Raw genomic sequence first — 18,391 nt, forward strand, 5'->3', positions numbered from 1 at the left:
TAATATAATATATTATATATTTATATAATATATATCATATTTATATATCTAAAATTATATATGTATATTATATATATATATAATTTTAGAACTCCAAAGATAATAACTCCAGTTATTAGCTCTGCTAATAACTGCCATTTACATAGTGGGTTACAATGTTCAGAACACTAGCAATAGATTGGCTTGTGAATATGTAAGGCAGATTCTATGAAAGAAACACTGCTCCTTGACCTACATCCCAGCTCTTTAATCCCCACCATCATCATCTCTATCTCACCCCCTCTTCATTGGATATTTGAATAATACAGGATTGTATTAGTCTGTTCTCATATTGCTATAAAGACGTACCTGAGACTGGTAATTTAAAAAGAAACAAAGGTGTAATTGGCTAATGGTTCTGCAGGCTGTATAAGAAGCATACAGGCCTCTGCTTCTGAGGAGGCTTCAGGAACTTACAATGATGGCAGAAGGCAAAGGGGAGACAGGGACTTCACAGGGCCAGATCAAAATGAATAGAGTTGGGGTCGGTATTGCTACCTACTTTTCAACAACTGGATATTATGAGAACTAATTCACCATCAGGAGAACAGCACCAAGGGGAGTGGTGTTACACTATTCTTGAGAAACCACCTCCATGATCCAATCACCTCCCACCAGGCCGCAGCTCCAACACAGGGAATTTCAATTTGAAGTGAGATTTGGGCAGGGACGCAGATCCAAATCATATCAAACATTTAGCAGTTTTCATGGGATTACTAAACCTGATAACTTTAAATACTTAGAAGGTATCAAATCTAATTCTCTCATTTAAAAGTAATACAAATATGACCAGCTGATGTAAGAAATTCATTCAAATTTATATACTAAATTCAGACCTTTGAATCTGCTATTTCCTCTCTTATAATAGCTTCTCTCTTTTGCTTTCATGAATCATTCCTCTTTCTGGTTTTAATAACATTATTAATAAACTCTAGATTCTCCTGTTAAGATTTGCCTCTTCAAAGGGACAAGCCTATTTTAATTTAAAAAAAATTTTCATTTTGAAACAAAAGGATTTTTCTTAAAAAACATAGCATTATTTTTCCCTTAAAATATGAGTCTTATGTAACAGTGTACTATACTAGAAGAATTAAATTATACTAATATTATGAAGCAACTATCATCTAAGCCCATGAAAATTTAATCTGTCTGCCCACCTTGTTTGCTGGGATAATTGGCCTTATTTTGGTCTCTTCTGGTTTTCACCTTAGCTTTTTGAAAGTATTTCAGTTTAAATTGAGGTGGTTTTACCAAAGGACAGATTCAGAAGTTTTCTCATTTTAAACTGGATTGTATTACTAACAATGTAGATAAACTAATAAGAGAACTAACATGTATAGTATCTAACATAAGGATTTCATTTTCTCCTGAAGAAAATTTTGCTAGAGAATATGTATCTCTTTAAACTGATTTCTTATTTAAATCCATGAGTCTTGATTCTTTGGCTTTACTGATATTTACATTAAAATGACTTCCCAGGCTTTAGTTTTGATGTGTATTATTTGCAATTAGATATTAATAATGTTCATTTTTTTGCATTTGTTTATTTTCAGAACTGTTGGCATCATCAAAGAAACATCATACCCCTTATATATAGGTATATTATAGGAAATTAATTATTTTGGAAGTGATTATTTGCTCACCTGCCACTTATTCAACAACAGCCCCATTAAAACAATCCCACAAGTTGATGAGAAAATACCAATGCCATCATATAAGTAAGAATCTAAAATACAATTTAAAATTTGAAAAAAAAGGATTTCCTGGATAAAGTACCAAATTAAACTGACTCATCATAGATTAGATGCTTTTATGCAAAGATCAAAGTGGCAGGAACCAGCAGTTAGATGAGAAAAGAAATAGTATTCAACAAAACCAAAACAATAATGATGTAGGAAACCAAAGGGCAATAGAGTGAAAACATCTCAAGCAGCTCAAAAAGACTTGTTTTCAATCTCATTTTAGACTTTAACAGGCCTCAGTATGTGTTTGAATTTCTTTCACAAATAGCCTTCTTTTGAGTGAAACTAAGTTTTGTAAGTAGTTGTCAAATGTGACATTTTCTGCCATTTTGCAAAAGTAGAAACTACTCACTAGGGATAGAAGATTCCTTGGTAGGTTAAAGCTCAAAAATTGGTGTTTTGAGAATTAGGCCTTAGATACATGTCTAGTGAGAATAGGTTTGAAGATGTTTGAGAGCTTTTCTTATCATGAAACAGAAAGATAAAAAAGTGTCTAAACATCATTTCCCCATCTTAGGTGACACACATATTTAAGCAGCTTTTCTCATTTATTTCTAGGAAGTAGGCCATCTAAATTACACAGATTCTCTATCATCCTGCTGCAGTGAACAGGCTATTCTAATCACTTTGGAGTGCCTAGTTTTGCTGAAAAGAGATTATTTATTTTCATTTACAACACACATTTCTGGTTTGTGTGTGTTTTTGTTACTTAACACATTTTAAAATATTGATCTTCATTTATGAACTAGAATTTCAGATTAACAAGACCATAAAACATACTATCAAGTTCTTCTGTCAGTTACTGAGTAGGTGAAAATTGTAACTAAATTTATATAACAATCCATTATAATATATAACTATAATTAAACTTTTATAGCTATGAATGAATAATCATTGCAACTATATTCATTTCACAGAAGAAATAAAGAAGCAAACGCAGAACATTGACTGAAGATTTAACTATTACATAAAATAGAATATTATACAGCTATTAAAGGTAGTATTTAAATGTAATTTTAAGCAAAATAATAATTATTAGAAAATTCATATATTCTATGACTTCAAGGCATTGAAGAAATAAAATGTATAAAGAGAATTTGTAAGAAACCATGTCAAAAAGTTAATATTATTCATGACCTGAGTGGTGAGATTATGAGATATTTTTATGTCATTTTATACAATATAGAACATTTCAAATTACTATGTATTTATGATACCTTGAAAATCAATCAGAAGCCATAAAAGTTTTAAAAAATAACAAAAAAAGGACAAGTTAAAAATCTAAAACATATGCATTAATGTCTTACTTTTCTTACCATTTTCTCATTCACACTGACAATTTTAAACTCTATTTTTAAGCTGATGAATCTCAACTGGGATACAGTATTTGAACTGCAGACCTATATATACAACCACCAATCTAGCATCTTAATTTAGATAGTTAATAGGCATCTGACATGCTACAAATGCAAAACTGAGCTTCTGACTTTTGCTAAATAAAGTTCACAAAGTCTTGCCTTTCTTTGCTAATGGTTGCTCTAGCCAAAATATTGGAATGACTTTTAGTTTTACACTTTTCTCATATTTCTTATGCAGCCCATCAGCAAATATTTATGGCTCTGCTTTCAAAATACAATTAGAATATTTAATCTCCACATCACTCTCACTGCTATCATGAGTTATTGTCTAGCCTGCCAATGCATTTGTCCTTGTCTAATCTGAACAGTGAAGCCAGAGTGATAACATAAAGTATAATTCAGATCATATCAGTTCTTCTCAGCATCCTGCAATGTCTAACATGAGAGTATAAAGTCAACTTCTTACTATAACCCACAAGACCCTACATTCATCAAGCCATTTAGTTTTTCCTCTTACTTAATTTCCCACCATTCTCCATGTCACTCATTTGATCTGAAATGTACTGAAGGTTTGTGTCTCCACAAAATTCATATGTTGAAATCCAAGCCACAGTGTGATAGTATTAGGAGGTAGAAACTTTGGGAGGTGATTAGGTCATGAGAGTGGACGTCTCAAGAATGGGATTAGTGTCACTATAAAAGGGGCCCCAGAGAGCTTTCTCATTCTCTTTGTGCCTCACGAGGGTACAACAAGAAACAATCAGTCTGCAACTTGGAAGTAGGTTCTCACCAGACTCCAACCAGCCTCCAGAACTGTGAGGAGTAAAATTCATCATTTATAATGTTTATAAAGAACCCAGTATGTAATATTTTGTTGTAGCAGCATGGACTTACTAAAACATCATCCAAAATACATGGCCCTCTTGTTCCAGGAATAAGCTAGACATGTTCCTTCAGAATTTTGTCACTAACACATTCCTCTGCCTAGAATTTTTTTTCTCCAGTGTGTTGGTCAATATTGTCCATCAGCGTGGTGAGACTACAGTTCCCAGTTACCCAATTAAACACTAATCTAAGTGTTGCTGTGAATATATTTTCTAAATGTGATTAAAGCCCATAACATGCTAACTTTAAGTAAGAGAGGTTAACCTCAATAATCTAAGTGGTCTGATTTAACAAGTTGAAACACTTTAAGAACAGAATGGAGGCTTCCCAGAAAAATAAATTTTGTATTTGGGTAACAGCTTTAGCTCTCATGTCCAAGAGATATGCAGTGTCCTTCCTGATGGCCTACTCTATTTAATCCAGATTTTCTTAGCCAGCCCTCACAGTTCATAACCCAATATCTTGCAATAACTCTCTCAATATATATCACCTACTGGTTCTTTTTCTCCAGTTGAACACTGCTTGGTTCATCAGGTGTCATCCCTTTGAGTTTTCACTCAAAACTTTTAGTAAGGTTCTGGTCACTCTGTTATATTTAAGCTTCCTGTTCTCTGCTTTATTATGATTAATTCTTATCACGTACAATTATCCGGTACAATACATTGACTTCTCTTTCCTTCAGTGCCTTTTTCTTCCCATAAAATATGTATTCTATAAGGCAGATACTTGTGTATTTGATTTGTTTTATAGCATTTCTAATACCTGCAATGGAGCCAACATGCAGTAAGTTCCTTCATAAGCATTTTCTGAATGAATAAATCCTGATAATGAAATGATGCCTGAAATTATGCCTATTTTTTCATGTGGATTTGTTGAATTTGCATTACATCATTAAGCACCATCACTTTTCTCATGTCCCAAGTGATGTGTGCTTAGTGACACTATCACTAAATATATATGTTTTGTCATATGGTGTGATGCAGGATCAGGTGCCATTTAAGTAGGTGACAGAGGTTGGGTTATTAGCCAAATCTTCCTCAAGTTGTGAGACATTGGACAACTCAATGAACCTTCTAAAGACTGTCTTTCTGTTTTGAATAGCTAACAAAGTTGTTATGATAAATACAAAGCAATATATGGAAAAGCTTATGAAGTATAAAGCATTATTGAAATATACTAATAATTTGGGGATGTTTGTAAATATTTCATTCAGTAATTAATTTCATAGTATTTGGCATAGCATGCTAGTTTGTAATTACATAAACAGACTGTCTTTAAAATTACAAGAACAATACACTGAATATTACATGTATAGAATAAAAAACATATCCATAATTACTTAAAATAATCAAGGTTGATACTCATATTTTAATATCATCTCTGATATTATTATTATAAATAGTTTGTATTTTAATGCTCATAAACATTTTCCATTAAATGCCATTTTTGTTTGGGTAAAACATTTCTCATGAATCTCAGGTAAGGAGAAGAGTTTTATTCACAAGCGCTAATTGAAATGGTGGGGACAGTGGTAAGTCATAGCACCTTCATCATGGACCTTCTCTTTTTCTTTATTGATATCCTGTGTAGCTTCTGAAATCATTGTCAAATCATGTTTGTTCTACTGTCTGACATTATTTTTATCATTTTCGTAGTAAAAATTATCTTTCTTCTCTCTCTCCCCTCTACTACACACACACACACATACACACACCCTTTCACAAGTCATAATTTTAAACATATTATCATACTACTTGCTCTGTGTCAGAAAAAAAACTTTCAGCTTAGATTCAGCTGAAGGGCTTAACTTTGTAAATACATCTCACAATTCAATAATAGTTAAGGATTATTCTGCAAACACAAATAGTTTCTATGATTAATATGTCTAGCTTTGAAATCAAAATTAGAAGTGATTTTGATTTTCAAATTTCAGACTGTAATATTATGTGATATGTTTATATAATTTACAATTCTTTCCAAATTTATTGTCAAGAAAACAAATTTTACATAGAAACTATGAAAAACATAAAATAACAAACTACACGTTTCTTAATCTATCCCTACAGTAAGCAGATTGCTTCTTTTTTTTTTTTTTTTTTTTATTTTTCCTCCTAGAGAAATGCTTGCTTCCTGAAACATTTTTATTGAAGTTCCATAAAACATCCCAAGTTTTGTAGTGGAACATTCAGCTCTTTATGTTGTTAACTAATCAAAATGAATGTATTAAGAGGAACAGTTTATCTCTGTTTGGAGACCTGGAGCTAACTCTTTGTTAGCATATTCCCTTCCACTCAGTAAATCTACACCAGTAGTGGAGAGGTTAGAATCTGAATTGCCAGAGCTTATGTTTTGATTAGGTGGCATTTATAATTGAGTGATATTACTTGTTCTAAAAGAAAAATTATAATGCTATGTCAAATGACCTTCTCAAGGCCATACCGTCCCTCTCAACGTTGGCAATCTGTAAAATGCAGGGGGGTACACGAACAGTCTGGGGCAGCACTCAGGACAGAGTAAAAGGCCATCTTTAGTCTTTTTGAATTTTTTTATTTTACTTTTTTTGAGACAGAGTCAGAGTCTCGCTCTGTTGCCCACGCTGGAGTATAATGGCCTGTTCTTGGCTCACTGCAACCTCCGCCTCCTGGGTTCAAGCAATTCTCCTGCCTCAGCTTCCCGAGTAGCTGGGATTACAGGCGCCTGCCACCACACCCGGCTAATTTTCGTATTTTTAGTACAGAGGGGGTTTCACCATGCTGGCCAGGCTGTTCTTGAACTCTCGACCTCAGGTGATCCACCCACCTAGGCCTCCCAAAGTTCTGGGATTACAGGCGTGAGCCACCATGCCCAGCCATCATTAGTCTTGAAGCCTAAAGCTGACAAGAATATTTGAGCAGGCATAATGAATTTGCAAGTTATCTTCTTTTTGCTATTATTATCTAAATTGTGTGGCAGTTGTAGGTGTGAGCATTAAGACATGATCCATGCATTCATAGTCTCATGGAAGTAACAGCATTCTCTAGCACCCAAACTTCAAACTTAACCCATTTACAGTAGTTTCAAAATACTAAGTGTATCCTTTAACCTTATTATATTGGCTGGTTATTTTTCCAATTTTGAAGACAGTCCTGTTTATACATATGTGTATGTTTATAAGATATGGATTTAACAATTTTAAGTTATGGTATAGTTTATACCATATATATCTATGCACATTGTAATAGAGTTTATATTTTTATTTTAAAACACCTCATCTCATATCTCTTTAAGCATATGCTCTGGCAAAAGAGGGCAAAGTCTCTTAGAGTTATCAGTCCCTTCAAAGGCCAGGCTATAAAGATAATGGCGACATAAAAATCAGAGGTGTCATGGAAAGTTTAGTGTGCTTAAATTTACTACCAGCAATTTTAAAGCAGAAATTTAACTCCTCTTCCTGAGTTATGAGCAGAGAGCTAAAAATACACCTGTTAGATCAAGAACAAATGTTGTTTAAAGCTGACTGTAAAGGCGTCTCCTGATCCTGTAGCCTGTTGGTTAAAAACTGGGAACTGCTGCTTCCAGGGGGTATGAAAGCACATTATCCAGTGTACAATGGGAAATCCATTCTTATTTACACTCCAGGAAGAAAATTTATTCTTACAATCAAAAGGTTTTAAATGACACTCCCATCACCAGAGTAAGCTGGCTCTGGTGATAACATATATCTGGAGTTTTTGGGTAAGATGGGTGAGATAAAAAGATAGAGAACTGCAGCATGAAGTGGCACTTACATTAAGAAATATTGTAAGCAGAAAGTGTTCTCTGAGAAATCAAGTGATAAACACACTAAGAGAAGAAAATAATTCAAACACACATGTTATAGACTGAGTCCATTGGGCCTCAAGTTAAAGTAAAATGGCATCTCCTGTGCTTTCATAGTCTATCCTTAAGAGAAGAAGCTCTCGAGCCACACAACTTGGGTTCAAAATCAGGCTCTGACACTTGATGGCTGTTTCAGCCCAGTTTCCAAACAGAATCAGCAAGTATGCTCCAAAGGGTTTAACTGAAAAGATTCTAAAGCAAGGGTTATTTTCAGAGATGTAGGCAAGGTTGATGAGGTAAGATGGAAAGGCACCTGAGGATGAGCAACAGTGTAAAGCAGTTATCACTGTAATTCCAAAGGAGAAAGTAGAGGGCCCCGAGTTAGTTGCAACCTGCACCCAGTGAAGGCTGAAAATGCAGGCAAGGAATTACCCAGGAGGAGTATTGGCTGTAGAACACAAGCCATGCCAGACGCACAACCAAGCAAGGAAGAAGGGTAAATGCAAAGCCATGCTTCTGTCTCCTACATCCACATCTCCTGCCAGTGCCTCACATCAGTCAAAGGAAACTGAAAGCCAGAAGCCACGACATCCTGTATGATGAAGTTCATGGACATTTACTTCTTGGGGTAGAAAGAACAATAATGGATCTACACGGGTGGGTCCTTATTGGATAATGGGTAGGTAGCAGGGAAGATATGAAGCTCTCTGTTTTGAAGAACGTATGTATTTCCTTCATATGGAATCATGAACTTGAATTTAAACTTTCTCACTAAGAAGTTAATTATATTCTTGTTTTCATTGTATCTTCTCCAGGACAAAGCAGTTGCAGATTACTACTATATTATAATTTCAGGTCTGAGTTTCTCCTCTCAATTTTTTTTCTGATAATGTTATCAATTGTAGACTTTTAAAATGACTCTTTCTCTGAGCTTGGTTTTCATCCTGATAGACTTCTGCTTACGTTTGTAAAATTATATTTTCTTTAAATTAACCTTTGTTTATAAAATCTTGCCTCTTAAACAGTTTTCAGAAAGGATTTCAGTATTATTTGTGATTTACTTCAGGTGATTTTTCTAGAGCAAGGAAGAGGCATTGTTTTCTGTTAATTCTGTGGATGGAAAATTGAGTCTAGACAAAGCCAGAATAATAAGAGGTAGAGAGTGAATTATTCTGAAGAAATTTAGGGTTATCTGATGCCTTGCCCCAGTCTTGGTTAGGGGACTCATGTACCTTAATGAGTCTTTCCCTAACCTTATGGTTTTAATGCATACATCTGCTCTCAGTGGTGCTCACCTAAGGGGCCATAACTTCTGCTGATGTTTGGTTCAGGATAAGGCCTAATTCTGATAATGAACTCAATTAACTCCCTTATTCATTGGAGGTAACAAATTAAATGTTATCATCAAGATGCTAATATTAATCTTATTTATCAGTTAAAAGTAATCAAAGAGGAAAACATTTAGCTTATTCTCTTATTCTCCTATGCCCCGATTTAGGCAGGTTATGTTTATAAAATACATGTTTCTTCTCATTGTTCTGTACTGATAGCATCTGCACCTGATTCTCTAGAGAGAGAAGTGGCTATTCTGTGACTTCATTTGTTCTCTTATTTGGTGGAGTCATAAAAGTCCAAAGAGAGCAACAGTCATCTTCCAAAATGAGCAGAAAGTATCTTCTTTCTAGCCTAATGTTCTAGCATATCTTTGTTAAATTTTTGTGATTAGTCTCCAAGACCCACATTAAGGGTAGAAACAAATATCTATAAGATATTGTGAGAAATCTTTTTCTGCTCATATGAGGGGACTTAAAAAATTGGATAAATTTTCTGCATTTACTTTGACATCATTATGTTGATTTTTAAAAGAATATTTTCTGATCTGGCTTCTACTCTAGGAAGTAAGGAGATAAAAGGGGTATTACTCCTTTCTTCTCCATGAAAAGCAGTCAAATTAATCTCAAATTCATTACTTTTTTAAGCCAATTAAGGAAATGAAGTCATTGAGAAAGGACCATGCTCATTTTGTATCAAGAAACAACAGCAAGAAGAGGTATCCATCTAGAATAGTTGACAAAATGGTGATAGCCACATTCTGGCTGGAAGAATAACAGAGAATAATTAGGGGGAGGCATGGTGAAAAAATGTGGTGTCCCTTTGCTCTTTATGGCTGCTTTTCCACAACCTGCATTGAGAACTCACAGAAAAGGCAGAAAGAATCCTGTGAAGTAACAGTTGTGGTTATTTTCTGTGAGAAAAGAACCAGAAACATGTGGGAGGGTTCCAAAATAATACCTGAAACCTATTGGATTAAAAACAAAATTCTTAATTTAAGAAGCAGGTGAGAATAACACTAATTTAAATGAAATAGACCAATTCCTTGAAACACACAAACTACCAAAATTGACTGATGAAGAATTAGATAGCATCAATAGTCTATATCTATTAGAAAACTTAAATTCTTAGTTAAAACCTCAGTTCTAGCTGGTTTAAGAATTCTACCAATTATTTAGATAAAAAATAATACCAATTACATTTGATTTCTTTCAGAAAATAGGATGGATGGCTCTTCAATTCATTTATGAGGTTAGCATTACTCAATTACAAACCAGACAAATATATTAAAAAAGAGGCAATTACTGACAAATATCTCTTATGAATATAGATGTAAAATTCTTCAACATAATTTAACATTTTTGGGTATAGTTCACTCCATAAGTGGAAAGCTGATTCAACATTTGAAAATTAATAAAATTTATCATTTTAGTACAATAAGAAAGAAAAGCAATATAGTCATTTCAATAGGACACTCAGCAAACTAGGACCACAAGGGAACTTTCTGAACCTTATAAACAAAGAGCTACCTAAAAACTATAGCTAATATTGTATCTGCAAGTCAAAAGCTAAATTATTTCCCTGTAAGATTGAGTAAAATGCTAAGATATCTACTTTCATTATTCCTATTTAGCATATGGAAGTCCCAGCCCATGCATCAATAAATAGAAGAAGAGGCTTATATATTTGAAAAGAAAAAACAAAAGTGTCTGCAATCATAGGTTGCATTATTGTTTATGGAGGAAATTCTGAAGAACCTGCAAAAGACTCCTAGAACTATATGAGTTTACCACAATTGCAGGATACAGTCAGTATATAAAATCATTTGTATGTTTATATATTAGCAATGAATAATTAGCATTCAAAATTTAAAAAGCAAAAACATAATTTACAACACCACCAGAAATAAAATATTTAGTTATAAATCTATAAATCTCTTTTTTCTTTATTTCCCTCTTTCTCTCTGGGGAACACAATTTCAATGTTTGATTAGCTACATCTCTATAGTTTGCATTGAGTAATGCATTATTTACTATCATATATAAATGATCCTCTAAATATATTTCTTGTTAATATTAGAAATACAAACTAACATGTCAGTTTGCTTTCAGAGAGCTGTAGTTGATTTTACATCATGGCTTTATAAGGTGACAATTGCAAACCATTAAGTATACTTAAAAAGTTATATTCAAAGGAACATAATAGGATGCAAGTCTATTCTTCTCATGGCAGAATATGGTTCTCATTCATTTATTCAGATTTTCTTGATTCCATGAACAAGCTACAAACAGCATGGGAATTTTTAGACGATGTTTTAAACAATTACTACATAAGATCTGCTAAGAAAATCGAGGGGTCGTTTTCTTTTGAGATGGAGTCTTGCTCTGTCACCCTGGCTGGAGTGCAGTGGCGTGATCTCAGCTTAGTGCAATCTCGGCCTCCCAGGTTCAAGTATTTCTTCTGCCTCACCCTCCCGAGTAGCTGGGACTACAGGCTCCCACAACCACATCTGGCTAATTTTTGTATTTTTAGTAGAGATGGGGTTTCACTATGTTGAGGCTAATCTCAAACTCCTGACTTTATGATCCACTGGTCTCGGCCTCCCAAAGTGTTGGGATTATAGGTGTGAGTCACTGTGCCCAGCCAGAGTTCTTCTAAGTAGGCAGAGTTCAGTCTTTTATTGTATTTCCTTTTTTACATATTTCTTCTCAATGTTGTCAAGTTGGACATGCCAGTTTTCTTTGGCATTCAGGTTAGACTTCCACTGAGAACAATGAAGAGTCTGATATCTCTAGAAGAGGAAATAAAGAGATAATGTTAACTATGGGCCAAAGGAACCAGATGGTGATGAAGCATGATATTGGCTAGTGAGTCCTGAAAGACTTTGAGGTAGGTAAAGGCATCACCAGTCTTATAGGTTAGAGTTTCCATAACTGTTTTGAAATTTTGGAGAGTAACCTTAAGGTAGGCAAACCGTCCCCAGGGGGCTAGGAGACCACCTACTATCTCAGTGCCAACCAGGTTTAAGCCAAGTTACCCATTTATTTCTCAGGTAACAGAAGGATAGGAAATTATTTAAAAATTTTGATTTCCCTGGAGACTGTGTTGAGTGAGCACATCTAGAGCTGTCCCCTCTTTTCTTGGAAGGTGGAAAGACCTAGAAAGGTCTAGCAATCTCAGGAAGGGTACAAGAAGCAGCCTGTGGAGGCGTATTGCAATATCTCAGTCCATTTAAAGGGATTATTATCTTTCCTTTTTAGGTGCTTATATTGGGGCTTGTCTATAACCCCCAAATTGGATATCCAGATATATCAGAATTCTGCCATGTCCAGAAAACTGTAGCTGCCTCTGTAGCTGCCTCTGATTTGGGAGAGGTACTGGGCTACAGATAGCTTCCATTATCTTTTTGGGTAAATTCCTCCTTCCATTTTTTTTTTAACTGTGAATCTTATAATCCAATAAGCAACCCTAATTTTAGAGATTTCAGCATTTTTCTTGAAACCAGGTGGCCTCCTGAAGCCAAGTGACTTAAAGTAATTTGAGTACGTATTATAAGTCTGACAGCTCCTAAGACAGGCTGGCAAGGAGAATGTCATCAATATATATTTACAAAGATTCCTGATCGATGTTATGTCCTGAAGATTTCCCAGTAATGCTCCGCCAAACAATATGGGGAAGTTTTTGAGCTTTTGTGGCAGTACTGTTCAACAGATCTGCTGCTTCTGTTGTGTACCACCATCATGCCATTCAAAGGCAAAAATCTCCTGTGACTCAGGCACGAGAAGAATGCAGAAAAAGGGATCTTTTAAATGTAGAACAGTATATCAGATTCTATCCAGCAGTACAGTAGGCAGTAGAGTGTATGGATTGGGCACTACAAAGTGAATATCCTCCATGGCATGATTGACCATCTGGAGATCCTGCACTATCCTATACTCCCCATGTGGCTTTTTAATAGAAAAGATGGGGGTCTCACAGGAAGACTGGCAGGCCCTCAGGAATCCTTGATTTCTAAGTTCATTAATCATTGTGGTTATCACTTTTAGTGCCTCTCATTTAAGCTAGTTTAATTTTAGGGGCTCAATAAAGGGGCTATTTTATGCCTTCATCAATACTTCTATAATTCTACATTTTTTGGTGGGTAAGTTTATCCCTGGAGGTGTTCAAAACTGAGTGTGTGGCCTGTGTGTTGACCAAGAAGTCAACAACAGACTTATCCCCTATGTTCTGTGGTAGCCAGGGCTTCTTGGGGGTGCCTAGAAGGCAAATTGAGAAGCCTCCAGGTCCCATCAATCTTTTTCTTCTACTCAGATTTACTGGTCTGTGAAGTCCCTGGGTGGTAAAATCCCCCTTTCCCGAAAACTCCCTGTGGAGGTGTAGGATACAGTCCCTCTTCCAGTGACCTTTCTTCTTATAGAGGGCACATTCATTTGATCCTAGTCTCTTAGGTCTTTGAGATCATTTCTGTTGGCTAGGGGAGCTGAGGATCCCTCAGCAGAGCTGTGGTTCTTCATAAATATATATCCCGTGAGTTATCTGATTGGCAGTAGAGTCAGCAGCCAGTTTGTGGGCTTTCTGCTTGGCCTTTTTATCTTTACATTCCTCTTCCCTATATCAGTTGTTAAACACCTTATGGCCAGGTCTTCTAGTCTGGAGATGGGAGCATCAAGCTCTAATTCTATTTTTTGGAGTTAAGTCTAATGTCTGATATGTTCTGAAAGACAAAGTCAGATTTTAGAATTGCTTCTTCGTCTTCTGAATCAGGATTAAGAGGAGCATATAGCCTCATATTTTTCCTCAATCTTTCTAGGAAAATAGATGATCTTTCCTGGGGTCCTCAATTAATCTCTTTTAGTTTACGCTAGTTAGTGGATCTTTTCCCTGTGGCCTTTATTCTCTTTAACAATAGCGGTTGATAGTGCCTGAGTCTTGCCTTCCCCATCCCTATGTTAGAGTCCCAAAGGGGGTCAAGGTCCATCACAGCCTCATTCCCTGCACTCTTAGCAGGATTTTTTTTCCCTTGTACCTGTGAGCTTGGTTTGCTTCTTCCCTATTCCTTCTCATAACAGAGATTTATTTCTGTTCTAGGGAGGAGAATGTTCAAATATTCAAATGGAAATGAACATCTTCCCAGTGGGAGTCTTGGGTCCGATTGAGGTTTTGAAACCCCTCAGGTTCTCTTTCTGTTCTTTAGAATGAGGTTTCCAGTTACAAAGATCTGAAGTTGCAAAGAGAACATGTACAGTAACCATTCTTCTTTCCCCATTGGGAAACTACTGGTAAGGCATTATAGAGGAAGACTGGTAAGATATTCTGCCCCAGATATTGTCCAGACTGACTTCCTCAGAGGAGTCTGAGAGTGATTGGCAAGGAGAGAGTGTGTTGATGGCAGAGGCTATTGGAGTTAAGGAAGTTGTATGTAAAAGGCTATAGAATTTAAAAATTGGTGAAATCCTCTTATAATTTTATTAACAGCAAATCAATATCTGAAGTAAACCTTTTAACAAAATTTAGAAAGACTATTACAAATAACTTTCTTTCAATTATAGCCAACCTGATTACATACAAAATTCTTTTTTTTTTTCTTTTTTTATTTCTTTTTTTGAAATAAGATCTCACTGTCACCTAGGCTGCAATGCAGTGGCATGACCTCGATTCACTGCAATCTCCACCTCCCAGGTTCAAGCAATTCTCCTGCCTCAGCCTCCCGAGCAGCTGGGTCTAAAGGAGCATGCCACCATGCCCAACAAATTTTTGTATTTTTTGGTAGTGATGGGGTTTCACTGTGCTGGCAAGGCTGGTCTCAAACTCCTGGCCTCAAGTGATCCACCCACCTCGGCCTCCCAAAGTGCTGGGATTATAGGCGTGAGCCACCATGCCCGGCCCAAAATGTATCTTGCAACTTATCACAATTTACACAGACTATTTACAACATATTTGGACTTTTTAATCTTATACTACCTGTTTTCTAAATATCAGTCATTTGGGTTTGGAACAACAGTTTACCATATGAAATCCTTTCTCATGCAAAATTATTCTCTTTGCTTCATAACCTTTCTTGCCCCAAATATATCTTTATATCCATAATTATCTTTGTCTCTCTCTCTCCTAGTGTTTATTCTACATTTTATAAATAACTTTTAAATAACCTTTAAACTACATATACTTTTAATTTTCAATTAAAACATAGCTTACAGAATTATATATTCACTAGAATTATTATTCTTAGTAACCTTAAATTTTAATGAAAACTTTAGAAGCAAGAAATTTTGAACCATTTATTATGCATTATCATTTTATACATGAAATCCTTCTGTAGTTTTTAGAAACAGTTTTCCATATCACATTTGCTTTTTAGTTGGAAATCTAACTAGGATCTATTAATTAATTCAAAATAATTTTAAGATTTTAAATTACACAAAAATTTACCCACAAGAATTTATCCCAATTTATATTTACTCAATTCTTCTATTTTTAACAGTTTATCTACATAACTTCTGAAAACTGAAATATTACACAAAGCTAGTCATCATTTCAAGTTATTTTTCTATTTACTATTCCTTATAACCTGTTAACCTCAAGTGTTAACCTAAGTAACACCTTAAAGTTCAGCAGCTAGGTATCTTTACCACTAACCCAGAAGATTCAGTTGTTTTTTATTGAACCAGCAATATTATTAGTCTTATTTGTCAAAAAAAAAAGCCTAAAGATTATTTGGTTTTGGCTTGATTTAGAATCTTATAATCTTCAGGCCAAATCCTCACATCTTAAAATATCTAGCAAAAGCAAATATAAAATAATCAGTAAACCCCCCAAAAAAAGTATGCTAACAATTATAAAGACATTTTTAGTTTTATTTTACCGATAACTGTAAAGCTATTTTATTTACCAAAGATTACTAAATTCACATGAATTTGAAGAGCATTTGGGATTAACTTATGAGTGCTCATTTACTTAGACTCCAATTTGGTAGCATGCTAGACACAACATAGTATGATGCACGTACATGCACATAAATACATCTAAACATGTATATACACACACAAACTATAATCCAATAACTTTGATCTTTGATTTTAGACATGATATAGCAATAAAACACACCATTTTATAAAATATATCTAGATCTAAATTATTTTTCTGACAAAAGTGGAACCTACTCACATGGTTAAACTTTGCTTGCCCCAAAGGTAATCCAAGGAAGGCTTTTGACCAAAGTTTAGGTATAGCAGTCAGTATGGCAGTTCAATTTTTAAAAGTCTTTGTTTACTTTTTCTTCAGTTTCAAACAAGTTTCCAATGTTTATATTTCTGGTAAACCATAAATAATTGTTCTAATAAGTCTTACCTCAGCACCAGCAGTTTAGCAACAGCAGATTCAAACCAGGCAGAGAAGAAAAGAGAGGAAGTTAGAGACCTTTAGAGACCTCTACTTAATTCTGTAGTTGCAAATTAACCATTTGAAGTGTGCATTGTCCTTACTGTGCATAAAACCAATACTGATTGTCACAGCCAGATGTCCCAATGCCTTCCTGAAGGCCAGCTAGGACTCCCTGGAACCCTGTCTCTGACAGTCTCCCCTACATGCCTTAGCTTCATGATGGAGATTTCATCCAATCCCCCAAAACAAAATTCGTCACAACCCCACAGCCTCTGGATTATCATCTTCTTGGAAGAGCAGCCAAGGCCATTTTGATCTTTGGCAGTGAACAGAGGTAGAAGCAGGAGGGATTATTTTTGAGACGAGAGAAACCCAAGCTCCACTGATGCAAGAAAATTGGCACAGAAGAGGTTTCGACTGGCATAAGAAGACAAACACTAAGAAGAGTAAACAGAGAAGTACACATGCACACACTTGCCATTAGGGAGTTCCCTGATCCAGTGGTCCAGACTGTAAGCCCTTTGGTTCCTCTCTCCCTCTTTCAAAGACTTCCACTGGATGCTCTACTCAGGACAGAATTGTAGTCTGTTTCTCCCACACTTTTAAGCACTCTTGTAGGTAGGTGTCCTTTACTGAGGGTGAGACTGCAATCCAGTGCCAGGCATCCTCATCACAATCCTGATTTTTGGCAAGCGTCCCCACCATCTGTAGCACAAGGAGTGGTCCTTTCCAGTACAATCCTTTGCCTGTGTACTTATGATCTGACAATAACAAGAGATTACCTTTCCCAAAGTTGATCGCTGACACTGAGAATCAAAAGAAATGTGCATCCTTTGCTTGCTAATGCTGTCAAATGCCAGCTGCCAAGTCTACAAAGAGGTAAGGAGGCTTTCCAAACAAGGAGGTGGACCATGTAATCCAGGGTCCCATCTAGGGTGCCAGTTATTTTACTGACTGAGTCGTTTTTCTCCCCAAAGATGGGATTCTTTTCCGTTCAGTATCATGAAGCCAACACATAAAACTGAAAATGAGGGGCAAGAACTGCAGCCTTATTCAATGACCAGAGAATGAAGGAGTAGAAGTGTGGTTCGCAAACTCACTTATTGTTCTGTGAGAGGTGAGGGGGTCCAAATATAAGATTTTTACTTGTAGTGATATAGGAGTTTAAAAGAAATTATTTAGGCAGATAGTGAGGGTAAGGAAGTCCTCAGAAAGGTTTTCCTTTCAATGAAAAACAGCCCCCAAATCATTTTCTTTTCTAACAAGGAGCAGCCTAGGTCAAGCTGCAGACATAGAAAGGCAAGCTAGCAGCTTGCACGGGTGAATGCTGGCAGCTGAGCCAACAGAAAAAGGCTACCTGGGGCAAGCCATGTTCAACATGGCGGCTCTATTTTCTCTTTTGCTTGCCAACCATGTGTACAGTAAGAAGCACAGGACATGGTTACTGTCCAAGTAGAAACCCATTTCAGTAATAAGAAGATTAGTGTGGGATGACCATCTTCTTTGTATGCTATATAAACATCACACCTGGTCCAACCAATGTCTGGGCCCTATGTAAATTAGACACCACCTCCTCAAGCCAGTCTATGAAACCTGATGCATTCCCCCGCACCCAGAAGTCCCACTTGGGCACCCCTCTCTCTCAAAAGAGAGAGAGCTATTCTCCTTTCTCTTTCTTTTGCCTATCAAACCTCTGCTCCTAAACTCAGTTCTTGTGTGTCTATGTACTCGGTTTCCTTGGCATGAGATGTAGAACCTTGGGTATTCACCCCAGACAATGATGCTGCTTCAGAAGGACCTGGGAGGAAGGAGCAGTGTCTTTTGAGCAACAGGAGAAACTTGTAGTGCCTTTTTGAA

Source organism: Rhinopithecus bieti, unplaced genomic scaffold (genome assembly GCF_001698545.2).
Source record: "Rhinopithecus bieti isolate Rb0 unplaced genomic scaffold, ASM169854v2 scaffold_51152, whole genome shotgun sequence".
NCBI lineage: Eukaryota > Metazoa > Chordata > Mammalia > Primates > Cercopithecidae > Rhinopithecus > Rhinopithecus bieti.